This window comes from Macaca nemestrina, chromosome 8, assembly GCF_043159975.1.
Source record: "Macaca nemestrina isolate mMacNem1 chromosome 8, mMacNem.hap1, whole genome shotgun sequence".
NCBI classification, from domain to species: domain Eukaryota; kingdom Metazoa; phylum Chordata; class Mammalia; order Primates; family Cercopithecidae; genus Macaca; species Macaca nemestrina.
The window spans coordinates 64,384,297-64,411,464 of NC_092132.1; the positions used below are offsets into that span (position 1 = coordinate 64,384,297).

The window sequence follows — 27,168 nt, forward strand, 5'->3', positions numbered from 1 at the left end:
GTATGTATTTATGTATTTTATTGTAAAAGGGGTCTAGGAGTGTTAGTTTGAGAAATAGGAGGATTTATGCATCTTCAACTATGATTGGTGGAGCCCATCAGCATAAGAATGGAGAAACAGTGCCATGAGATGAGAGCCAGTTGCAGAAATTAATGTCATTTCCAGAATCTCTTCTGCTAAAGAGTGTATACAGCCACCAAAACAGCCACCTATGACCTATCCCTAGTGATCCATAAATTGCAAACAAAGTAACACCTCAGGGATAGGTACTTATCTCTGAAATGGGAGGGAAAAGTCTTTACCCCTTCTCTTCTTTAACACCTTTACTTGTTCCTCTCTGTGTTTTCCCATCTCTGCCTGACTCTCCTGTTCCTCCTTCTCTTCCTCACCGCTCTTTCTCTTTTACACACACATACACCTACCCACCCTGTGATACAAATCTACTAGCCTGAACAAAAAGTTAAAGAAAGAGAACTCATAGAAGAAAATGATGTCCAAATCTGATGAGCACCTCCAAATGATTAAGAGGAAAAAGATTTTCTGCCAAAATTATCTTGTGAAAATTGTCATGGCCTACTTATCATAAAAAAGTGTGTTAAAGGTGATGTTAACATAGCAGAAAGCTTGAAAAACAAGTGACAACCGTATTTCCAAATCAGCTTGTATATGCCTAGTGGTTTGCAGTTAGTGACCAAATGCTTTCACAGCATTATCTCGTTTGAGCCTCACACTGACCCTTTGAATGAGGTAATGCTTCCCTGTCTTTATGGAAGGGGACGTTGAGTCCCAGAAATGGGCGGGAGCCTTGGCTGTTGAGGCATAGGCTCTCTGTTTTCTATAACACCGATGCCTGCCCGGCCTCAGCAGCGTATAGTTGGTACCCCATGGATTTGTCTCTCGAGCTAAACCTTTCAGACTTTATCTTCCCAAATCTTGTTCTGTCAGCTGCCTTAATCCTGAAGAATCACAGACGTTAGCAAAGTATACTAATCTGTGTTATTTATTTATAAAGCAGATTGGTCATTTGAACAACAAGAAGTTTGGTAGACAAAGGGGTTAAGATTGTGCCCTTTGGGAGACCAGCAACAATAGCTTACAAAGTGAAAATGCAGAATTTAATTTCAGAAATAGTGTTATTTCCTCATTCATGATACTAACTATGGGTATTATCATGAGCCGTGAGCAATGGAGAAAGAGCCAAAGAAATGAGGTTTTGATCCCCGCCAGGCTCTGAGGTATTTCTTGGTACCTGGCTGACAAATATTGGCGATATTTGTTCATAAGAAGAATTAGCTATGAATTATTTCACTAATTCGTAGCACGCAATCCTGAGCTTCTCCATCTGAAGGGGAGAAAACAGAGAAATTATTACTAAATGTACTACCTAAAAGAGGTAGAAGTGTAATCAAGGAAGTCATTCAATGATATGTTTACTTTTTAGAAGTTCCCAGACATAACACAGCACAATTGCAGCTTTCCTCCGCAAAGTCATCAAACACCTAAAATGTACAAATGGGAATAGGGATATAAAGTGGAACTGAAGACAAATGGAGAGCCACAGCAGCCCCCACAATACTTCCCTGGTGTTGGTTCCTCCCGAGACCATAGTCTGGGCTGACATCTTCTCTCCTTCCAGCATCTCTTTCAAATAATGTGAAGATCTGGTAAATGGCCAGTCAAACCTCTGGCTGCTCATTCTGGTAGGTCTGAGGTTAGTTTTGCTATAACACATCTCTCTTATTTTGTCCCTCTATTGTGGTTTTGTATAGATTTTTTTTGCCTCTACTACTTCTTAACTACAGGATAGTTACCATGGCAACACCTGTTGATGGCAGACAAAAAAAAAAAGTGATTTTACAGGGAGGAGGCTGCTCCTGTCTTTCTTGCTCCTCACTCTCATGGTTAAAATTCAAGGGGTGTTTTTGTTTCTTTGTTTCTTCTTTCTAGTCTTGTGGGTGACACTAATTTTCCCCATTTTGGCAGATTAATGTGGAAACTGCTGTCTGCTGCTTCAGTTTTCCATGCAAGGATGCAGCCATGTTACCCTCGGGAGTGTTTGTTGTCATGATTTTTACCAGCTGTAATAGACATTGTGCCTTTGTACAAGGGAGTTTACAGTCTTTCACATCTGATTTTTCTTTCTCCTTTCCTCTCTTATTTCCTTCTTCTCTTTCCTCTTCCTCTCTTATTTGATCAATCAGAAGAGCCCATATTCCTTCTTTGACTAGATAGCCAAAGGTCTGCAGTAGTAAAGTCCAAATTTCACATGTCACTTAAAATGCCATTAGTCTGGATATCAAAACAATAAAGTAAAACATAGGGTATACATAATAACAATTAGTTCTATAAACAATCAATTTGAAGGAAATATATTCTAGATAGTAAATAAATGGAAGAGCCTTAAAAAATAATAATGTACTGAAGGACAGTCATACATGATAACTGGTTAATGTCTTCTTATACATATGTAGCTATATCGTAAATATTCCACATTTAAGCAAGCATTTTGATATGCCTCATCTAGACATGGCATTGCAGAAGAATCTTTGGATGAGTTTTGTTTGTTTGTTTGTTTGTTTGTTTTTGCACCAGCTCTAACACCAAATCAGCTGATTAGGGGAAGAAGCATAGGTAGCATAGGTGAAATGGCTAAGCCACCACAATGGAGGTGGAGGTGAAGGTAAGGAAAAGTGGCCTGGGTTATGTTTGTGGCTCAGACCTGGGGAAAGGGAAGTTTTTCTAGCCTGCCTCTCGCCACCGACATGCATACCCATTCACACAACTTCTGCTGGGGGAAGCAACCCTCCAACCCCATAACCCCTTGAGTGATCCCAAGATTAGATAACTCAGAAGTCAGAGAACTGTTTCTCATCAGGAAAGGCCTGAGGCAGACCTGAGGCTCTGTGCGAGGCAACGCAGTGTTCCAGGTGGCTAGCCAGTTAGCTGCCCGTGATGCACAGTGGCAGGATAGGGCATGTGCATTAGGCCAAGACAAGCCAAAGCTCTAGACAGCTAAAGTCCCAGTCCAAAAGAAAGTTCCTAAATGTGCAGAGTGGAAAGGACTGGAATAATATTTACTTTTTGGTCACTGTATTCATAAGCAAGGAAGTAACATGACAGGTGAATAAAGAAAATGAACAAAAGACTGAATGAATATCCTCTGTAGGTATGCTGGCTAGTATCTTGTGCTTATTTACATTGCCTAAAAGAAGATGTTTTAAAATCTGTATTTTGCTATCAATTTATAAACTAATAATTAGAGGAGTCAATTTATTATGTTTTCTGTTCACTCAAGCAACATTTAAGTACTGAATCTAATCTTGCTTTGTATTCAGATGCCCGAGAAGCATGCTATAGAACTTCTCTTAAATACATCATGCTGCACATTATAAACTATTCTATTCTGTGCCAACAAGAAATATTTATTTTCCTGTTGAACACTTTGGTCATTTTCATTATTTCTCTGCTGATATTGAAAGTGCAAGGAATTCATATCCAAGCCACACTTGGGATGGATGCATACAGATAAGGCTTATACTAAATCATGGCATTTTAAGCCTCTTTCCAGGTAGCATACTTAGAAATAGAAGATTTTTTGCTAATAAAATGTCATTTTAAAAAACCCAATGTAGGTATTATAACTGTATCTGTCTTACCTGAGTCCTGTATGTTGTAGATAGTGTAAGGATACATCGTTAAGGATTTTTATCATCAGCTTCCTAGAATTCAAGAAAATTATGTTCCTCTTGGAAAGGGGATTACAGAGTTTTCATTAAACCATACCACTGAAGAGGATTTGCAAAAGGAACTATTTTTCCAGTGTCATACTTATAATCTTTTTGATGCCTAAAGAAATCTGATGATTATTATATTTTGCCTTCATCTTATCTTCACAGTGGCCTCTTTTGGCAGCTCTGTGAACTACCCCTTCTCGCTGCTTCCATTTTTTTCTGTACTCAATGAAAAAAAATAAAAATAAAACCCAGAAAACCCTCTTTTAATGGACTTCTGCTTTGCATACATCAGGGATTTCAGCTGTTCAAGTGTGTGAAAAATGAAATAGGAGACATCAGATGGCATGAAGACTAGAACTGTTAACACAGTAAATACCAGGAAGGCTGAAAGTGTGAGCCAAAGCAGCTGGGGAGTGGAAAAAACGAGAGGCACAGCTGGGAGAAGCAGCAAGAAAAAGCAACCAGGAAAGATGAGGGAGCTTAGCAAGGGGAGAAGAGCAGCTGATGAAAACAAGAATCCTAGGATAAGGGAGGCAGAATCCTAGGATAAGTTATGTTTTTCCAATATTGCACAGGGCATCATCATAGCCCATATGCATTGTCTTTGGCTGCCTCTTTAATTGCTGTGTCATTGAACATATTTAATACAGTTTTCTTGCATGATTACTATGGACTGAATATTGAAATGTCAATGAAATATCTGTACTTTGAGGCTGATCTCTGTTATGTTAATAATGTATTAAACCTGTCAGGGAATTCAGACAGGTTAATGAGAAATATCATGCATTAGTTTATAGATACATTTTTTTTTTGTTTTTACCAAAAGTATGTCAAATTGCTAACATTTAGTATTTGGACAAATAAGGCATGTGTGTAATTAGCTGGATTAATAACTCATTTGGTAGCTATATCTAGAGGGCACTGATTAATAAATAAATTGCTCTCTTCCTGCAGAGAAGTTTTTGGTATTTTAACCATATCCAGTCTTAGTCCACATCAGGCCTCACGTGAGTAAAACTGTATAAATGCATGCCCCAAAGTTGGGAGAGGTAACAGATATAAAAACTGATGGAAACAGAATTAGGAACATCTTGACATTTAATACGGTGACCCAAATCTAAGAAGCAGAAATGTCACAGGGATCAATATAAGCACCCTGCTCCCCCAGTTAAACTGGACAGTAAGGAGAGATAAAGCTTAGCAGCATCATATTTCACAGAAATTTAGATTTTAATCAAATATAAAAATATATATATATGTGTGTTAATATGTGTTTATAACATTGTGTATATATGCATGCATATATATGTTAATACATATACACACATGTGTATATGTATGTGTGTGTGTGTATACGTGTGTGTGTGTATGTATGTCAGGGTAGTTGGTAGAAAGGCTTCTGTGATCTTTGGCCTTCTAAAGAATGTGGGTGGACAGAAATAAGAGTCCTGTTCCACTCTTCACTGATGAAGTGCTTCTTCATCTGGAGAACTGCCTTTGAGCTTGATGTTTTAGAAGAGAACATCCAGAAAACGACAGTGCCAGCCCCCAGTACCTCTCCTCCTGCCTTCTTTGTTCCCTCACTATTTGTTCCTCTTACATGCACCATCGTTGCCCTCTCCAAATCTGAATTTGTTCTGACTAAAGCAGAAAACACTTTAGCTGTTTAAACCTACCCCGCAGTCCACTGGACCACATCACTAATTATACTCTCTCTCTGCCTCGCCTGCAGTAGTATCTTGCCCAGTGCCGGCTGTGTTTGCTGAATCTCCCATGTTGAGATGGCATTGCCCCAGTGAACACTGGGATGACTACATCACATTCCAGCGATTTTATTGCCATGCAGATGTAGGCTGTGGTATCCCAAGAAGATTCTCAGGCTCCCATGATCCTTACTCCTTGGCCTTCCAAGTTTCAGCTCTTTCTGTGTCTGTGTAACCGTGTTTGGAACTGAAGATCTTCTTTTGGCTTCATAGTCTGTGTTGGTCTTGCCAGGTGATCTTCTTGAGAACTGTGGCTCTTACTCTGAGTCACTGCTCAGTGGCTAGGTTCTGTTGCTGTGGCTAGACCTCCAGGATGGTAATGGACGACCCTCCTGACTTCACCAACCTATTTACTCTTTACTGATAGCTTTGCCTCGCTGCAATAGCTGGGCCCCAAAAATTCCTACCCACCCCCACCACCAAAACCCAGATAAGGGTTATTTCCTAAATCAGGTCCATGTTGCCTTGTTCCTTGGATGTTGTGCTTGGTTGCTGGCCTGCCCTCCCAGGTTGGGCTTTGTTGCTGCAGCAGGCTGTTCGCCTCCTCTGCTCTTGTGAGCAGACCTGGCCAGGGATCCACTCCCTTCTCCTGGCAGCCTTTGTGTTCTTTTGAGTTATGGCAGGTGGTACGTGAAACCATATTCTTTGGAGTAGAGAAGGAGAGGCTCAAGAGCAGGGGAAGAGGGACTTCTTTAAATAGGTGTCTTCCAGTATTTGAAGGGTTGCCATGTTGGGGAACTATTGGACTTGTTCTGCATGGCCCTAGATGTTAAAACCAAGACTCAAACGAGGTTGAAGCCACTAAGCCTCTGGAGCACAGAAGAATCTTTCTTACTCCTAACTCAAATTTAGCAACACTTCCCAGAGACAGAAAGAGATTCCTTGAGATGGAGGAAGCCCTTTGTTGTGGAAGGGAATTCAGCATAGGTAGATTAGCAGGTCTAAGTTTTGTTTATCGGTTTATTTCCATTGCAACATAGATAAAGTATTGTATTTACTGGAATGATATTTGCATGTGGGAAATATTGCTGCAGTAGTATGCCAATCTTGAGCAACCTGTAATCCTACTCTCTTCTCTGTCTTCAGGGACTGTGAGTGAGAGAGGTTTTATTATAGCAACATCCTTGAGCCTACTCTGATTTTTTTTTAAATGAATTCACTCAATCAATGAATAAATATTGAGCAATTACTATATTCCAAGCACTGTGATTCATTCCGTGCTCAGGACATTGAACTGTTCTGTTTAACCAAGTCCTTTTGACATTGCAGTTATAGATGAGATGTCACGGACATTGTAGAAAGGCTTCAAGTATCAAGTGGGGTTGATTTATGGATGACCTTTAAGTTTCTTTTAAATTTGAGAATCTATAATTGAGCTTCATGATTCTAGTCTCATACTGAGTAGTTATCTTGCGTCCGTGTACAGTTTTTAAAAGTCAGACATGAATTTGGAGTAGATTGCTGAAGTCTGTTCTCCTCAATCCCTGTATTTGTCTACCCAGATAGCAGGGAGATACACTCTCAACATCATTGCTCCTTCCCCAGAAGAGACTGTTAGGATATAACCTTGAGAAAACACTCCTTTCCTTAGACCCTCTTCAGCACTGCCAGCAGGGGCTCAGCTCAGGCCATCTGTCAGGTGCCCATCTCATCCCTCAGGGTTTCAGTGTCCCAGAATGGAGCTCTGTTTCAGTTCTGCTGAGTGGCTTTAGCCAGAACAACAGTTCAGGTTAGTTTGGTAAAAACACATCCTGAACTCCTGGAGTTCACTTGCTTGGGCCTTCTTGTGAATGTCATCATCAGTATTAAGAAGTCGCCAACCGTCCTCATGAAAACTGTCAGAGACCCAGGTGTAACAGAAACTGCTGAGCGTGGCATTCCATGGACAGGTTATGTGGGTTTCAGGGAGAGGTCACATTTGACTAGATCATCAGTATCAGAAGTCCTAAAATTCCATTCAGTGGAAAAAGAAATCTATATTGAAAGTATGGGATTTCTGTTTGATTGGGTCAATAATCATTTGCAGTGATCAACCTTATTATCTCTGTACCCCGATAACCTAATTATCTCTATCACCCTTGGAAATAATCAGCAACATGAAAGGAGACCTAAAGGAGTGGTTGGTCTATCAGAATTATACTCAAGTTGCCCCAGTCAGGGCATGACAGTTTGCAGTGCAGCTAGGTTATCTGCTTAGTGTCACAACTCCCATGATTCCAGCTAAAATTATTTTGGGGTTTTCCCTTTTTTTTTTAAGATTGATCCGAAAAATGACTGATGCTTATAACATCCAAATCAGTGGAATATTATTTTTCATAAGAACTTACTTTAGATGCAATTCACATACCATACAAATCATCCATTTAAAGTACAACCATCAATTTTAGGACATTTTCATCACCCCTTCTCCCCCAGCCCTAAGGAACACAAATCTGCTTTCTATCTCTATATATTTGCCTATTTTGGACATTTCTTATAAACAGGATCATATAATATGTTTTTTGTGACTGGTTTATTTCACTTAGCATGTTTTCAAGGTTCATCCATGTTGTAACATGTACCAGTATTTTATTCTATTTTATGGCTGAATAATTTTTTTTTTGTATAGATATACCACATTTTGTGTATACCCATCCACCAGTTGAGGGACATTGTTTCTACTTCTTTTGGTATTACAAATAATGCTTCTGTGAATATCTATGTGCAAGTTTTTGTGTGGATGTGTAGTTTCATTTCTTTTGCTATATACTTGGGTGTGGAATTGCTGGGTCCCATGGTAACTCTCTGTTTAACATTCTGAGGAACTACCAGACTGTTTCAAAGCAGCTGTGTCATTTTACATTCCCGTCAGCAGGGCATGGGGGTTCTGATATCTCTACATCCTCTGAACACTTGTTATTAGCTTAGACATGTTTATTATGGCCAAGTGCAAATCACTAGGAAGGTATGAAGTGGTATCTCATTGTGGTTGATTTGCACTTTATTGATGGCTACTGATGTTGAGCATCTTTTCATGTGTTTATTGATTATTTGTGTATCTTTTTTGGAGAAAAGTCTCTTCAGGTCCTTTGCCTATATTTGGTTGGGTTGTCTTTTTGTTATTGACTTATAAGAGTTATTTATATATTCTCTATATATAAAATCCCTTATCACATACGATTTGCATATATTTTCTCCTATTCTTTGGGTTGTCTTTTCATTATCTTAATATTGTCCTTTAAATTACAAATATTTTTATTTTAAGGAAGTCCAGTTTATCTGTTTTTTCTCTAGTTGGCTTGTGCTTTTGGGGTCACGTGCCTCTGCCAAATCTGAGCGCATGAAGATTTAGCCCTTTGGTTCTTTTCTAACAGTAGTTTACACTCTTACATTTAGGTATTTGATCCATTTTGCATTAACTTTTTCTGTAGTCTGAGTTAAGGGTCCAACTTTATTCTTTTATATATGGCTGTCTAGTTGTTCCAGAACCATTCGTTGAAAAAGCCTGCCCTTTCCCCATTGAATAGACTTGGCACCCTTGCCAAAAACTCAATTGGCCATATAATTGAAGCAATATAAATCTATGGGTTTATTCCTGGATGCTAAAGTATTGATTTATGTGTCTTTCCTTATGACAGCACCACAGCGTCTTGATGACCTTGTTTTCTTGGAATGTTTTTAAGTCACAAAATGTATATTCTGAAAATTCAAAACTGTGCACCATTTTTATATTATTAAATTAACTGTCAAATCTTGTCTCCAGTTTTCAAATCAGGATTGTGCTCATATCTGGTAATAGAGAAAGCACATCCAAACATTATTTTTAATACACATTAATAGAATTTGACCTTTTCTAAAAAAAATTGTTAATTCTTTAAAGTTTACCTTTTAACTGCAGCAATTTGATTTAGATAATTAAATCTTGCTCATATTTCTGACCAGTTCAGGAGAATTCCCTGGATTGACCATGATGACAAAAAGTGGAGAGGCTTATGATTGGAATCCACATCTAAATATATCTGCATGGCAGGGGTTCAGAAGGAGACTTGACTTGAAGTCTAATAAAAGAGTGGAACGATGGCTTGGGAACTCAGTTGTCTATCAAGCCCTGCACGCAGCGAAGCCCTGTCTCCTAGTTGATGTGATTGACAGCAGAAAGACCTGGAGTCGGCTTAGAAGAAGACAGCCCATGATTGTGTGTCTTGTTCTGGTCTTTTTACACTTATTAAAAGAAAATAATAATGTAGCTAAATGCAGTGGCAAACAAAAGGCAGCAGTTTCTCACTTTCAAACTGTCAGGGAAACAATAGATATACCTCAAGATAATATAAATATTCTGCTGACTCTACTATCAGGGAAAGCAACACACAGTCTAAGATGATAATATGTGGTTCTAACAAAAGAACATCAGTAGATGCAAATCTAGAAGGCTCATGTTCCACTCCGTTCATTAGGTTGGAAATCGGGAATTATGCCTCAGTTGGTTAAAATGATTGAGAGGTTCTGAATCTTAGTCAACAGCCAGGATATTCTCCTTAGAGTATAAACACAGCCGTTCTTTCATCCGTTCATTCGTTCATTCATTCGTTCATTCCGTCCCTCTCCCCCTCTCCCTTTCACACTGCACTTGTCATGGTGTCTTATGTAAAGTAAGTGTTCAATATGGGAGAGACTTATTTGAGGATGGGAAGAGAACTAGAGAGGAAGGGGGGCTGGAGGAAGGGCTAGGCACCAAAAACAGCAGAACAACAGGTAGGACTGGGGAGCTGGTGAATCAGGAGGGAGAGCAAGAGAAGTCGCCCATGTATCCTCTCCTTCTCTGAACGTCTTCCCCATTTCCACAGCAGAATGTGTGAAGGGACGACTCGGGGCTAGATCTGCATGTTGTCCAGGTCACACTGTTCACGCTGTACCAAAGTCTCCTTCTAATAAGAAATTTTCAGAACTGAATCACAGCTTACCTTACCAAAAAGTATAAATGCTCTTTCCAAACAAATCACTTGTTTTATTTCAAATTCAGAAAACAGTTACTTGAATTAGTATCACTGTAGTAACACAGAGATTTACTTGGCATAACTAGGGAAAATCTGGAAAGAGCCAGTAAATTGATTTGTATTTGATTAGACACTTGGCTGTTTTTTTATTAAAATTTTTTGGGGTATGGGGAGATACGAACTTTTCTTTATTGAAATTTTTAATTTAATTGTTAATGTCTATAGTTGTGCCTCTACATTTCAGTTTGCTTTGTTCAGGAAGGAATATAAGAATATAAATCTCAGTGTTTGGCGTAAGTACACTAGCATTTTTGCAGTGAACTGAACACGTATCTTTCACAGTGTCTATCCATCTGCCTTTTTTTCTAACTTTCCTTCTCTTTGGCTATAGGCCAAGAAAGAAGAGAGAACTCTCACCACATTTCAAAGGGAATACATTGCCAGAATTTGGAATACTCTTCGGGACAAACATTTCCTCCAAGGTAAATATTACCATTGTACCAATGAAGGGACACACCATTCGGCTTTTCGAATGGCAGTGGCACAACACAAAGGTTTAATTGTTTAGTCTCATACAGACCTAGAGTGATATCTGAGAGAGAGAGAGAAAGAGAGACAGAGAAGAAAGCTGTGCTGTTGGGGTATCCTGCAGCCTCTTCTAAATGTGTTACCAGGAGAATGCCATCAGAATCTGGGAGCTCACTGAGCTGTATGGAAAATGTGTGGGAAATGAGGAGGAAAGAAGAGGCTGGCCTTTTTTCTTCGTGTTGCAGATACTCATGAACACAAAAGCCAGTGGGGTTTGATTATGAAAATAACATTTCATCCTTTATGAGCAAAAAAATGAGTAGTTTCCTTTAGAGGTTAAAATACAATATATGCTGCATTCATGTCACAAGAGGGGAAAGCCTAAATCAAAATATTTTACACCAGCTGAGACAAGTATGAAAGATTTTAAGGAACTCCATGTTCTTCTATGAAAATACCTGCTAAGTAAGCCTTTAGTAAGTCTTTCATTGGTTTGTGAGAAATGCTTCATGAAGTTCTTGTTTTGGAAATCATATCTTTACTGCCTCTTGTGGGGAGGGGTGTGGGTGTGTGTGTGGGTGTGTGGGTGTGTGTGTGTGTGAAAGAGAGAGAGAGAGAGAGAGAGAGAGAGAGAAACCAAAGAAGAATCTGTCAGCATGATACTGTATGTTTCAGAGGAGTAACTCTAGGCGGTTTCTTTGTGAATCATGAGCTTAGTGGGAATAAAGGCTTAACAGAAGCAGCCGAATTCATAGTCAGCTTTGGCATTCATGAATTAGCTGCCAATATTTTAGCACAAATTGCTGTGTCATTTCTATGAAGTTCCCCTGTCGCTGCTCAGTCTGTAGCTAAAAGCTGTCTGATTTTATCTGATGAAACGCCACCTAAAATTTTATCTGATGAAACACCTCCTTCCTTATAAAGATATTTGTGTACGTACACACACAGAAATGCAAAAACATATGATCCCCCTTAAAAGAAAATAAACTTGTCAACTTTCTCTGTTGAAAAGTTAATATGATATGGTTGACACTACCTAGCCCTTAGTGTTCTGGAAGGCAGTTTCCGACTGGCCAGGGGAGAGTCCTGTTTTCCTCCTCGGTCCTCACCCTGGTTATTCTCTTCTGAAGGGGCTGGGGTGAGGGAAATGTAGGCTGTACATTAGAGGAGAATTTTGTGATACTATTCATTCTCTGTTCTGACAGAGAGGACATTGTTTGTTCACTGTAATAAGCTTGGCAGGAATCTGTGCTGTGCGTACAGAATGGGAAAATAGCAGAGCAGTGGGAAATCTCAAAACTCCAAGCAGCAGATCAGCTTAGAAATTTTGCAAAAATCTATTTTAATAGCTTCTCATTACTGTCGATGTAAGTTGTAATTTGGGGAAACAGTTTTCCTCTCAGTGATAATTTTCTTCACATTGCATTATGCCTGCATTACATGAAAAAAGTCTTTAAGATGCAGTGTGCCTATCCAAGTACTGTAGTAACAGGAATTAAAATCAGGGAAGTTTAGAAATACTTGATGAACACACTAGACCTGCTTTGATATTGCCCTTTGTACGTCAGCATTCACATTGGTCCAAATGAAAATTAGCCTATGTACGTAGTCTGGTGGTTCACAGAAGCAAGTGTATGCTGCCACAGACAAGACAAAAAAGACACATTTAAAGATGTGCATTGAGGTGAGAGGTGCACTGCTCGTTAGAGGGAGCCATGCCCCAAATGTTCAGAACTTTAAAGGCAACAACTGTAAAAGCAAAGGCTCAAAGCAGTGTGCAAACCCTGAACCGGAAGCTGAGCTGGCCATGACTGAGGCCTGGCGTTTCTGCTTCTTGAGGCTATGTGTTCCCACCTCTCCCTGAGCACATAGACTGCACAATGTGATGGGCCCTGATAGCCCCAGGTGTCTGGGACCCTCATGTGTGTGCATGTGTGCCAGGCTGCTGTGTTCACAGACAGTGTGTGAGCTAGAGAGTGGGAGAGGCTGCCCCACACCCAGCATCCCCAAGAGCAGCAGCGGGGGCCCCTCGTCCTTAGGCTTAAAGAGAAATTTATCATGACTGCCCAATCTTGGCCTACATTCTTTTTTTTTTTTTTTTTTTTTTTAATGTTGAGATGGAGTCTCGTTCTGTTCCCCAGGCTGGAGTGCAGTGGCACAATCTCAGTTCACTGGAAGCTCCACCTCCTGGTTTCATGCCATTCTCCTGCCTCAGCCTCCCAAGTAGCTGGGACTACAGGCGCCCACCACCATGCCTGGCTAATTTTTTGTATTTTTAGTAGAGATGGGGTTTCACCATGTTAGCCAGGATGGTCTCGATCTCCTGACCTCATGATCCTCCCGCCTTGGCCTCCCAAGGTGCTAGGATTACAGGCGTGAGCCACCATGCCCAGCCTCTTGGCCTATATTCTTAAGAACAGCTCCCTGGATATTTTTATAAAAACTACATAATATAAATTATGAGACTTCTAAAATTCTATCTGTGGTAGTGTTAATATACAGTAGAGCATTGGATTATTGCAAATCCCTTTTTATGTAGCCAGCATAAGGGTTAATCTTATGTAACAAAAGCAGGTCCTTTACTCCTCCACTTGTGACGTGATTCACACATAATATCTTCTTTGTTGTTTTTAAGTTTCTCGGTCTTTTAAAATGTATTTGTTAGACAATCTTTTTGATGATGTATTTGTCTTTTTAAAAATGGATAGAAATTGGCCAGCTATGGTGGCTCATGCCTGAATTTCCAGCACTTTGGGAGGCCGAGGTGGGCAGATTGCTTGAGTCCAGGAGTTTGAGACCAGCCTGGGCAACATGGCAAAACCCTGTCTCCACAAAAATTAGCCAAGCATGATGGCACATGCCTGTAGTCCCAGCTACCTGGGAGGCTGAAGTGGGAGGATCTCTTGATCCTGGAAGGCAGAGGCTGCAGTGAGCTGAGGTCACACCACTGTGCTCCAGTCAGAGTGACAGAGCAAGACCCTGTCTCGAAAAAAAAAAAAAAAGTACAGAAATATATTTATATGATGATATTTTCAAGTATATCACAAAGATAGCAAGAACCAAGGCTTCAATAAACTCGCTTTATTGTTTCTATTTGGTACTTTTTTTGGGTCTATTTTTCAAGTAGTTTTTATTTTATTGTTTTTCACAGCTGAGTTAAGGATTACTGAGGGACGTGAGGTCGAGGCAGGGCCAGGTTCTCCTGCTCCCTCCAGGGGCTCCTCGGAGGCGCTGCCTGCAGCAGCAGGACTGGCAGGTCCCTGGAAGACACCTTCGTGTGCAGGGTAATTGCTGGCCCATCTGTGACTCTGCAGCCATGCCTCCTGTCCTGCCTGCTTCTTCCTTTCCTGCAGAATTTCCGATAACCACTGAGGCCAGATCTTTAGCACACACCGGTGACAGCTGGTTCTCCATACCCTGTGACCACAGTTCTCCAGAAAGCTGGGAGAGCCTGCAGGCAGCTAAGTCAGTGTGGGCACAGGCCTTTTGTGTGTTATCATCATGACGCAGGGGAGGATGCCCTAAAGCAAGGCATGCAAGGGCCTTGTTTCACCAATGCTATATGTCACCATCTAGTATGAAAGAAAACGTTTATCAGTTGACGGAAATTGGGGTAAACACTTAATGACACTATTTTATTTTTGGGTTTTTTTTGTGTTGTTTTTCTGAGACAGAGCCTTGCTCTGTTGCCCAGGCTAGAGTACAACAGTGCTATCTGGGCTCACTGCAACCTCTGCTTCCCAGGTTCAAGTGATTCTCGTGCCTCAGCCTCCTGAATAGCTGGGATTAGAGGTGAATGATACCATTTTATTTAACAGACACTTATATTGTACCTAGAGTGAGGCAAGCACTGGTCTAAGCACTTTGCAAGTATTAAACTTTAATCTTCCCAATCACCCTATTACTATTACTAATATTCCTGTTTTACCAAAGAGGAAACTAAAGCTCAGAGAGGGTAAGTGACTTGCCAAAGAAGGGTAGAGACAGTACTAGCATCTACTCCAGGGTCTAGCATTAGGGCTGCATGCGTCAGAACACAGGTGTCTCCTGGACCATAGCAGAGCTTGCTTAACTGTCAGGCCCTTTGGGGTCTGTAAACACACACACTGCCCTCACAGAGGTACACACACCCTGTTGTGTTGTCGTTTTTGGAACTCTATCCCCATTGAGTGATGGCATTTGCTGCAGTGGAGGAAGAATCTGTCCTTCCTGTCATTCTAGAATTCAAAGTGGGTGCGGGCTAATGTTGCATGGTAAACAGGATTCCAGGTACCTCCTCCCGTGGCTGTCAGGGTGAACTGCATTCTGTGGCATGCCTGCAGAGGAACGCCCGAGCAGCAGGTGGAGAAAGGACCAGAGTACAGCCATGCCCCTGCTTTACAGCTTCTTCACTGGTGGGTCCCGGGCCCTTTGACATACCGTGGCCCTGGGCCCGGTGGTGTAGCACGACCTGCCAGTGTGGACAGCAGCCGCTCTCCAGGGTGGACATTTGACCATTCCTCGCTCCCTGCTGCCATGGGGATTTAGACAGTTGCTCCTGGAGGCCTTGTCTTAACCCGGAACTTCCCAAAGTGGAACGTGAGGAGTTGGATGGGTGCAGCTCTCTCTCATTTGGGTGCCCCCAAAAGAGAAAAGAAAAAAAGGTTTAGTCATGGTTGGATATGTTTGGGAGACATGGGTTCAGCGAAATTAAATTGATTTACTTATTGCAGGATTTCTCAGAATTTTCTTGTGACTCTCCAAAGCAACATGTAGAATGCAGAATTTCCTAAATTTTATATTGTCTCAGGTGGGTGAAAATGTCTGTCAACATCACTTGGGCAGTGTTGTTGTTAGGAGAGGTAAAAAAAAAAAAAAAAAAAAAAAAATCCACTGTCACAGGAGGCAAACAGATATTGAGAGAAAAGCAATGAGCTACATTTGGGATCTCTAAATTCCAGTCCCTTTTTAAACTGATAGCTATGGGGACCTTAGAGCCTGAAATTTCTCATTTGTAAAATATGGAGGATATAACTGAATTATCCCTAAGCTTTTTTCATCCTTATAAGTTGGTGACTGTTTTGTTCCAGAAAAGTTTTAAGAATGAGATACAATACACAACATGTCAAATGAAAACTTGGTGAGGGTAAAATGAGGCACAGAGTATATAAGCTAGAAAAGATGGAAGAAGGAGGGAAGTTATTATGCAAAATACATTCTCTGAAATCCTGCATGGTTAATATGATAGAACCAAATTTTGTTCTATGCTTTCTAAGGAACAGTTTGAAAAGGGAACTCTGACCATGACTTTGTAATTAACAGAGTCCTAAGCTAAAAACATTTTCCTAAAAGAAACAACTGTTCCCAGTTGGAACAAATTTTTCCCATGGCTTTTAACTCTGTGGTATGGCTCTTTGGTCTTTTCGGTAGAAATTTCAGCCCTGTGGCAGGATGGCACCAAGATTTGGAACCTCAGTAGGTACACTTCATAGGTACCTGTGGATACATACATGTAATATACATCATCCTCATTTGCAGAACCATTACATGTTGTAGCCCAGCCCAACTTGCATATATGTGGAGGTGTTTGGGTCTTGACTCTGGACTCCGCAGTATTCTCTAGATCCTGGAGGGGCCATGTGCCAGAAGCCCCGGGGTGTCAGCTGCTCTCCAGATGGCCTCCTTTGTGCATCCTCACATCAGTCCTGTGTGTACCCTTCTCCTTCCCGCATCTCCAACTTAGCATTGGCTGAGCCTGAATCGGGGTTTCCCAACAGCCTTTTCACAAAATCACTGCGATGCAAAGCTGTCCCAGGGATGTTAGGCTGTTCAGGGTGGTAAAGGTTCAAACCTAGGTTCTATTTTGAAAGTAATTATTAATAAATAAAATGATTACTTAAATATGTTGAAGAAAATAATACTGCTTCAGGACCTCTTAACGAATGTGAAGCTATTAGTGCCAGTCAGATGAGTGAACATGATTATGACTCACATAAACACTGCAAGCCCCCATGGAGGCTTTCGTTCGTTTTTATAATTAGTCATTTACTGTTACTTTATACATAGAATGGATAACTGATTACAGACAGTAAGCAGAAGAAGCAACTGATGTTGTGACGATTATCATCTGCAGTCATCTGGTCAAAATTCTGACAGACTTTTCATAGTGTAGATGATGTTTTATTTCCTAAACTGGGTGTTTATTTCCTAAATATGTGTGTTTATTGCATTATTCTTTTAATCTTAAATATCTTAATGTATTTGCAGAATTTTATATTAGTCTATTAGGACATTTATATGGTATAAAATTGAATGTTGAAAAACGAAAAAGTAATGATAATCACATATAATTTGGCTTTTATTTATTAGAAATAGATATCACTCATACTCTCTTTCCCTCTCTCTCCCTTTTTCTCTCTCTCTCTTCTCTCTCTCTCCTTACATTGTTCCTGATAAGCTGACAACAGAGTCAATTGAAAAACTATATATATATATACACACACACACACACATACACACACTCACTGCAAAGAAATGCATACAAACAGCAGCCTAAAGCTTTTTTATCTTGTCTCATTATTTTATAATTAAACACAAAAATTACTGTAGGTTGATTATTTTTGTCCAAAATGCAAGATTACCAAATATTCATGAATGAAAACTTTTATCTGTTTATCTATCATGACATATTAATTGTAGCTTGAAATTTATATAATTGGTCACAAAACCAAGTATATGCCCATCTGTCATTGCAAAAATTTGTCTACAAGTCATGCATTTCATTACATGATGAATTTAAAGTAGACTAAATAGCATATCACTATTAAATAAGGAAAACGTCAAACTAGAATTAGTAAAATTTGTATTTAAATGAACTAGTTAATGTAACCTTTAATTAATAATTAACTTAAAATCAAGTAATTTTACTTAAGTCACTTCTTACGTGCCATAAATGTTTAAAATAATTAAAATATCTTCTATGGAGGTTTGCAAAAATTTATGCAAGTCAAAAAACATGAAGCCTTTAAAGAAGCCAGGAAAAGATATTAAAATAATTATTTGTATTCAATTTAAAGAGAACCTTGCTGTTCTTAAGTAGATTACTGGTAATTGGATAATATGAGGTCCGGTCAGTTGCAGAAGGGAGATTAAAGCCCAATGGGATAGTCAGCTGATTTGAAGAAAATGTTATAAAGCAGCTCTTACTGTGCCTTGCCTTGTCCACATCATAGAAAAGTCTCCTACAATTTCCTGTCCCAGCTCTCAGTGAAAATCAGGGATCACCTCTTCAAATGAATACTAATCTTAAATATGCCATACAAATCCCTATACTGTTGTTTATGTTCTTTTTTATTGAAGATATACATAGATATTGAAACTATTTTGAAATACCAGTTATAAATTAGTAAAATTTTCCCAGTAATATGTGGGCATTACTGTGAAATGAAATACCTTTAACCTTTAATTTATTGATTTATGGGCACTACTGTGCCCATAGATTATTTAGAAAAAATATAGTAAGTAAATTTTACATCTACTATTACATCCAAATGTGGCTAGCAATTCAGAATAATTTAGATAAGCATCATTGTTTTCCAGCAATATTGGCGTTGTTTGGCTGTTCCAATTGTTCATTTTAAAACCCAACTGTTATCAGACTAACTATGATTTAACAAAACTTTGGTAAATGTCTAAAGAAGTCTTTCAATAAATATGATCTAAGGAAAAAGAAATATACAGAAATGAAATGACTTTTACATTTAATTAATTGAAGTAATTTGCAACATTTTTCTGAATTGCAGTTAGCTTTCATTTTCAGACTTTGGAAGAACAAGTCATTTGTACCAGGAAGTACATGGTAAAGAACTATGTTTGGCAACTTAGAGAACATTTTTAGCATTTGAATCTCCCTATTTATAGTACAGCATCAGGCATAGTAAAATGTTTGGCATTTCTATAAGGGATGCAAATGCCTTAACATTCACTGTTGTGATCTAACAATTCATTTCAGAGTAAGATGAATCAGTCTTGTTTGGAAAATGTTTTACACAAATACTGGCAAGGAAACTATCACTGCATTTCTGTGGATTTTAAAAATGCAGACTCTTCTAAAGTAAATGGTGACAAATTGCACAATGTTTTTTTATTACCATGCTTCTATGTGAACTGACTTTTATTACTTTAAATTCTCACACTACTCTACTGCATTCCTTGCTTTTTAGATTTTGTTAATCCATGCTGGAATCAGAAACTGTTTCCAGGTCCTTCTAAATGTCAAATTCTTTTTAACCTAACCTTCCTTTAATCCACAATGTTTTCATCATAATTGAAACCACAGATTACTCCATTAACATATGGCCTTTTCTTTTACATTAGAGAATGTGAGAATTGTAATTTGTAGGATTTTGCCTTAATTTGCTACATAGAAGATAAATACTCATATTCTCTCTCTCTATCTCACACACACACACAAACACATAGACACACACACACAAACACATAGGCACACACACACACACATACACATACACATATACTTGAAGTAATGAAAAATGAGCAGACTAAATGTAATGCAGCATCCTAGATGGGATCCTGGAACCAAAAATAAAAGGACATTAGGTACAAACTAGAGAAATCCAAATAATAATAATATACCAATATTGGTCCATTAATTGAAACACATGTACCATGCTAATGTAAGATGTTAATAATAGACTAGAAAAAATACAGCAAATGCATTTATAACTAATGTATTAAATAACCATGGTTGACTTCAGCCTGTTTTGTGATAAGAATTGAAGTATAAAAAGCGATAATGATATCCCCTATTGTCAATGTCTTCTACTGAATATAGCCATCTATAGCAGAGGCTGGCAAAATCCAAGTATTTGGCAAAAGCTGGGGACCAAATCCAGCCCTGCCACCTGTTTCTGCAGGGTTTGAACACACTTCCGCTGTTATCTTCCAGATGCCCCTAGCGGGGCGAGAGGATGCAGGCTCAGATGTCCTGGGCTTCATTCCCAGCCATTTGGTGGTGTGGGTATTGTTTGACTTGTTTAACCTTTCTGGATGTTGTTTTTCGTATCTGTGAAGTCAGAGGGTCGAACCAGATTTTTCAGAACCAGTGGCTTAGAGAATTCTGACTCTGAATGTGTGTTGGAAGTCCATTTGTGATTACAGCATAGAGTTTATTGAGGATGAAATTTTGGCATTAAAGCAATTTGCATGCATTATATGTGCACTATATAGTTTATAACATAACATTGCCCATTATTTTTCAGCACTGTTGAACTCTACCAAAAAGGAATTAAATAATCACAAAAAGGAACACTATTGCCATGTGTATTAGTCTGTTCTCATGCTGCTAATAAAGACATACACAAGATTGGGTAACTTACAAAGGAAAGGGGTTTAATGTAATCACAGTTCCACATGGCTGGGGAGGCCTCACAATCATGGTAGAAGGCAAAGAAGAAGCAAAGGCACATCTTACATGGCAGCAGGCAAGAGAGAGCTTGTGCAGGAGAACTCCCGTTTATAAAACCATTAGATCTCATGAGACCCATTCACCGTTATAAGAACAACATAGGAAAGACTGCCCCCATGATTCAATCTCCTCCTAGCAGCTCCCTTCCACAACATGTAGGAATCATGGGAGCTACAGTTTAAGACAAGATTTGGGTGGAGACACAGCCAAACCATATCATTCCACCCCTTGCCCCTCCCAAATCTCATGTCCTCACATTTCAAAACCAGTCATGCCTTCCTAACAATTCCAAGTCTTAACTCATTTCAGCATCACTTCAGAAGTCCACAGTCCAAAGTCTCATCTGAGACAAGACAAATCCCTTCCATCTATGAGCCTATAGAATCAAAAGCAAGTTAGTTATTTCCCAGATATAATGGGTGTACAGGCATTGGGTAAATACATCCATTCCAGATGGGAGAAATTAGCCAAAGCAAAGGGGTTACAGAGCCCATGCAGGTCCAAACTTCAATAGGGCAGTCATTAAACCTTAAAATGACCTTTGACTCCATGTCTCACATCCAGAGCATGCTGATGTAAGAGGTGGTCTCCCATGGCCTTGGGCAGCTCCACCCCTGTGGCTTTTCAGGGTACAGCCCCACTCCTGGCTGCTTTCACAGGCTGGTGTTGAGTGTCTGTGACTTTTCCAGGTGCACAGGGCAAGCTGTCAGTGGATCTACCATTCTAGGGTCTGGAGGATAGTGGCCCTCTTCTCATAGCTGTACTAGGCAGTGCCACAGTGGGGACTCTGTGTGGGGGCTCCAACTCCATATTTCCTTTCCACACTGCTCTAGCAGAGGTTCTCCATCAGTGCCCCACCCCTGCAGCAAACTTCTGCCTAGACATCCAGGCATTTCCATACATCCTCTGAAATCTAGGTGTAGATTTCCAAACCTCAATTTTTGACTTTTGTGCCCTCATAGGCCCAACACCATGTGTAAGCCATCAATGCTTGGGGCTTGCACTCTCTGAAGCAAGGGCCTGAGCTGTATGTTAGCCCCTTTTAGCCATGGCTGGAGCTGAAGCAGATGGGATGCAGGGCACCATGTCCCAAGGCTGCACAGAACAGGGGAGCCCTGGGCCTGGCCCAGTAAACCATTTTATCCTTCTAGGCCTCCAGGCCTGTGATGGGAGGGGCTGCTGTGGAGGTCTCTGACATGCCCTGGAGACATTTTCCCCATTGTCTTGGTGATTAACATTTGGTTCCTCATTACTTAGGCAAATTTCTGCAGCCGGCTTGAATTTCATCCCAGAAAATGGGTTTTTCTTTTTAATTGCATCATCAGGCTGCAAATTTTCCAAACTTTTATTCTCTGCTTCCTCTTGAATGCTTTGCTGCTTAGAAATTTCTTCAACCAGATATCCTAAATCATCTGCCTCAAATTCAAAGTTCCACAGACCTCTAGGGCAAGGGCACAATGCTGCCAGTCTCTTTGCATAGCAAGAGTGATCTTTACTCCAATTCCCAACAAGTTTGCCATTTCCATCTGAGACCACCTCAGCAGAGACTTTATTGTCCATATCACTATCAGCATTTGGATCAAAGTTGTTCAACAAGTGTCTAGGAAGTTACAAACTTTCCCACATTTTCTTGTCTTCTTCTGAGCCCTCCAAACTATTCCAGCCTCTCTGCCTGTTACCCAATTCCAAAGTCACTTCCATATTTCCAGGTATCTTTATACCAGCACCCCACTCCTGGTCCCAATTTACTGTATTAGTCTGTTCTCACACTGCTAATAAAGACATACACAAGACTGAGTAATTTCTCAAGGAAAGAGGTTTAATGGAATCACAGTTACACGTGGCTTGGGAGGCCTCACAATCATGGTGGAAGGCAAAGAAGAAGCAAAGGCACATCTTACATGGCAGCAGGCAAGAGAGCATGTGCAGGGCAACTCCCATTTATAAAAACATCAGATCTCATGAGACCCATTCGCCATCATAAGAACAGCACAGGAAACACCTGCCCCCATGATTCAATCACCTCCCACTGGGTCCCTCCCACAACGCATGGGAATCATGGGAGCTACAATTCAAGATGAGATTTAGGTGGGGACACAGCCAAACCATATTGCCATGTGAGTCACTTACGTACTAGGAAGGCAAAACCAGATTTTTTGAAATACCCATGTTGAATCTGAGCTCAAAATCATATTAAAATATTAAATTGTACCTTAATTTGTGATAAAGTATTATTATCCAAATGATAATGTACACTTTGAGAAAGAAAGATTTTAGGCAAACATACTTTTGGATTGTACACTTAAATGCAATTTAGCTTGAATTTGTTATTCAGTATAGTCAATAATGTTATATGGTATTTAATTTAGGCCAATAAAGTGTTGAATACCTAATTATGTTAAGGCCTTTAAGACAGTTAAGACCTTGCCAAATGTTCATATGATGCTTGTTGAGTTAATTATCAGGCAGTTACTTATCCGATCATTGTTTCTTAATTTCTATTGAGCCAGTCATTGTCCATTATAAGAAATTATTTTCCAGCTGTAGTATTTCAGTGCTGGGTTTCGATTATAGACATTAAAAAAGGTTTATTTAGGACTACCTTTAAAGTTAAATCTGATAATAATTATTTGACTGGTAGAGGCACTCTAGGAAAAGGTTGAGTAGTGGTGGCTCTCCACTTTGGCTACTCAGTAAAATTACCCAAGGAGCTGTTTAAATTCCCATGTGCAAGTGCACCCTCAAACTAATTAAGTCAGTCTCTGGAGGCATTTTTTTTTAAGCTCCCAAGGTTCTTCAAATATGCAGCCAAAGTTGAGAAGTAGTAAGGAAAGCTTCCTGGGGAGGTCTTTCTGTAGCAGAGTGCTCCTGCTGTTTGTAATTGGGTAGCTTGAGTAGCTGTGAAGTTATTTAAAGAAGCTTATTTTCAAGGAGAAAGAAACTTGCCAATATCTGGAGAGGGGCAGAAAGTATGTGTTGCTTGCCCTAAGTCTCCATCCTACAAATACCAGGAGAGTTTGTCCTAAGTCTCCATCCTACAAATACCAGGAGAGTTTGTCCTGATTTTGAAAGGATTTAGGAAGTAACATCCTGCTTGTGTCAATGCATGGTGTTTGCTTTGACTTTTGTTTGGCATCTTATTTCAACTACAAGATCAATGGGAGCTAACATTTATTGAGCACACCTGCTAAGTATCAGGCACTGTACTATAAACATCACTGTCTCACAGCCAGGAAAGATAGAATTATTCACTTTGAAATAAAAAGAGTTCTGTTTTGTTAGAAGAATCTTATCTCTGTGTAATTGAATGAATATTTAGTCATTTATTTATTCATCTGGTGACATTTGTTGAATACATATGCTATTCCAAAAATAAGTTTAAACATGCCCAAAGAATACAAAGGATCTGTATTCATTATCTGTTGTTTCATAACAACCTTAGTGGCTTTAGATGAAAATGTATTTAGCTCTTGATTCTGTGATTGATAGTTTAGATTGGGCTCAGCTGGGCAATCCTCTCGTCTTGGCTAGGTTCGCTCATGCAACAGCGGTCAGCTGTAGTTTGGCTTTGCTGATCTTGGCAGGGCTCTCTCACATGTCTGGGAGCTTTAGCTGAGACAAGCTGGCTGACCAAGCTCTGGTCCTTTGGCCTCTCAGCCATCACCAGGGTCAACCCAGATTTGTTGGAATATGGAGTTAGGGTTTCCTAGAGAATGCCTAAAGTATCCAAGGCACCTTAGGCCTGGTGTGAGAACGGCACACCATCACTTCTGCCACATTTCCTGGCCAAAGCAAGTCACAAGCCCAGTCTAGACACAAGGCGTGGGGAAAGAGATTTCATTTCTTGATGGAAGGTACTAAAACGTCACATTTTAAAGGGCAAGGAGAAAGGAAAGAGTGAGCAATTATGGTCCATTTTTTGCAGTCAACCACAGGTAGAAAACTTTAATTCTATCTTGGGACATTAGAGGATGTTCCTAAGAAATGGTTACATTTGAGCGAGTTTCAAGGGTAGAAAATACATTTCAGGTGGAGGCAATAGTGTAAGGAGAACCGTCAGATTGTACTTTCATTAGTGAAAAACAAAATGGAGACAGTAAGTTCCCTAAACGTAGAAAATATGTCTAGCCAACAACTGAGCATGTGGAGGGCACTCAGTATGTACTTTCTCATTTACATCAAACGGCAGTGAAGTGACTAAGAGTGTAGGCCCTTAAAGCTGGTATAATAACCTGATAGCCTTACCATTTACCAGCTAGTAGACCTTGAACAAATTACTGTGCCTCTTTAATACAATGAGGAAAATAATACCTCCTATAGCATTTGCTGCATAACAAACCACCCCATGACTTAACAGCTTAAAAACAACAGCCATTTACTCAGCTCCTTATTCTACAGTTTTATGGTTTGGGCCATCTTAGGTTGGAGGTTCTTCTGGTCTCAGCTGGGCTCATGCCTGTGTCTTTGGTCAGCTTGCAGTCAGCTAGGTGTCTCTGCTTCTGGGGATTGGCTGGCTACTGGGGGAACAATAAGGACAACTGGACAACCACATTCTCTCGTCATCCAGCAGGCTAGTGTGAGCTTATTCACATAGACGATCAGCAGGGTTCTAGAGTGAGAGGAGTAGAATCATTCAAAGCATGTGGGCTGGGTTCAGCATTGACACACCATTGCTTCCACTGAGCTCCATGAGCTAAAGGGAGTGACAAATCAGCCCACCATTAAGAGTAGAGAAATAGACAGCATTTCTTGCTGGAAGGAGCTACAAAGTTACGTTGCAAGAAGTGAGGATACAGGGAGGGGAAGACTTGTGACCATCTAGGGAATCTTCTCTACCTACCTATAGCTCACAACAACCCTACGAAGAAAAAGTTAAATATAACTTGATTTTTCTAGGTGAGGCTCCAACCTAAAAAGTACTAGGCTAATCATAGATGTTCAATACATGGAAAGTATTAACTTTTTCCTGTAAAAATTAGAAATAAGATTTTAAGTCAAATTCTTCAATTGCTTACTTTTATAGAATATCAGATGAACCTCCAAGTGCTTCTTACAAAGGTGAAGTGTTATACATTCTTTCCCTGTTGCAGAAACATAATGTAAGTGAGGAAAGCTTACTGCCTCTAAGTGCATGTGTATCTTGGCCTGACAGAGGCTGGCAGCTGCACTGTGTAAAATATGCTTACTCAACATAAAGGGTCAACTCAGGAAAAGAACCAGAGACAGTCAAGTATAATATTTCAGCTCCCAAAATATTTAAGGCCTTTTATCATGGGTAAGAACTCATTTCAAAAGCTATACAAAGAACAAAAACCTTAATAAATTGTTATTGATTTCTTTTTACTGTTATGAGTATTTTCATAAAACCAGCTAAGCCTCATATAGCTCTAGATTGATCCATACCTTGCTTTTGGATCCCATAAATTGCATTCAATGGAGATTTATTTATCTGGCAGCTAAAATACCTCTAATCAGTGATGTGAACTGGATCAAAAAATACCTACCCTCTTTGAAATAAATAGAACATCAAAGGGTATTCAAGAATGTGTAGTGTAGAAATATGACAAATGTGCATTGAGGGTAGTGCCAGCTTTTTTATAATTATGGAACTTCTAAGCTCCTTATCAGATGGTTCTTGGGCTCCGCCTCCTGACTTCAGCCTGCTTTACCCAACCCATCACCTCCAGAAGCTCCAAAGCCCACAAAAGGGCCGTCTATCCACCCGATTGTACATCATTCCCAAACACTGAATGTCCATTGTACTGCTGTTCCTCTTATGATTTTAGAAAGTCTTAGTGGTAAGGTGATTAAGAACTGTGGCTCTGATCCTCATGTCTCTCACTTTCTTCCTCTTTGAGTGACAGGGGAAGCTTCTGAAGCTACAAGCCTCATTCCTTATTTCCTTAATAATGATTGTACAAGACATGTTTACGTGGCCATTCCATCACATTTAGAGTCATTTGCTGTTAACAACAACAGAAATATTGAATCCCCAACAATTTATGTCATCAGAAAAGAAAAATGAATATAAATTAATTAACATTTTCAAGACAGCCCAGCACAGGTTTGCTGATGGTCTTGCTTTGGTTTTCAAAGCCTGCTAGTCCCCGTCTTGCTCTACGGCACTGGAGTATGGGTCACTTTCTGGAAAGACTTCAGTGCCTATGCTACAAAGAGTAAATAGTTCGTTCTGAACTCTCATTTGTTTTTAAAGTAATGTTTTATGGGCCATGTAATGAAGTACCTAACATAGTGCCAAGCACATAGTCATAAGTATTCGTAGACCTGATATGTCTGTCTTTGCATGCCTGAGAATGATTTCCGGTTTATAAAATTTGTGTTGGCAAGGAAAGCAGTTTTTGTTGCTACTGATAAACCATCTGGGGCTTGATATTCTAAATTTGATGACTCTACTTACACATAATATCTTTTAGGGGGATTCCACATTTTTTATGTTTGTTTGCCAAACTAGAAGTTACGTACAAAGTTGTAAGCCCAAAATCTGAGAATTTTACCCTGGCAAACCCTACAAATATTTTGAATTACTGCAATGATTTTTTAGTAAATAAAATGTCAATGCAAATATGTAGGACTAGATTTCAGAGATCCCTGAACATTCTATGGTTTTTAATACTGGCACTGTAGAGAATTTATATTATATTGAACATTTTATATTGAGCATATGTCTTGAGGCCGGGTGCAGT

The 27,168-nt window shown here is 39.7% G+C and overlaps 1 protein-coding gene across 6 annotated transcripts in view; it reads left to right on the forward strand.

Annotated features, from left to right (window-relative positions):
* LOC105483525 (phosphoprotein membrane anchor with glycosphingolipid microdomains 1) overlaps positions 1 to 27,168 on the forward strand; it is a 145,554-nt gene that overhangs the window by 72,465 nt on the left and 45,921 nt on the right. For 4 of the 6 annotated variants that reach the window (XM_071068061.1, XM_011744405.2, XM_071068060.1 and 1 more), the window contains one exon: positions 10,862 to 10,952. The gene's annotated coding sequence lies outside the window, so the exon portion shown is untranslated. Of the gene's footprint in view, positions 1 to 15; positions 9,672 to 10,861; positions 10,953 to 27,168 lie in introns of those variants that run through there. The other 2 variants (XM_071068063.1, XM_071068062.1) reach the window with 2 other exon arrangements.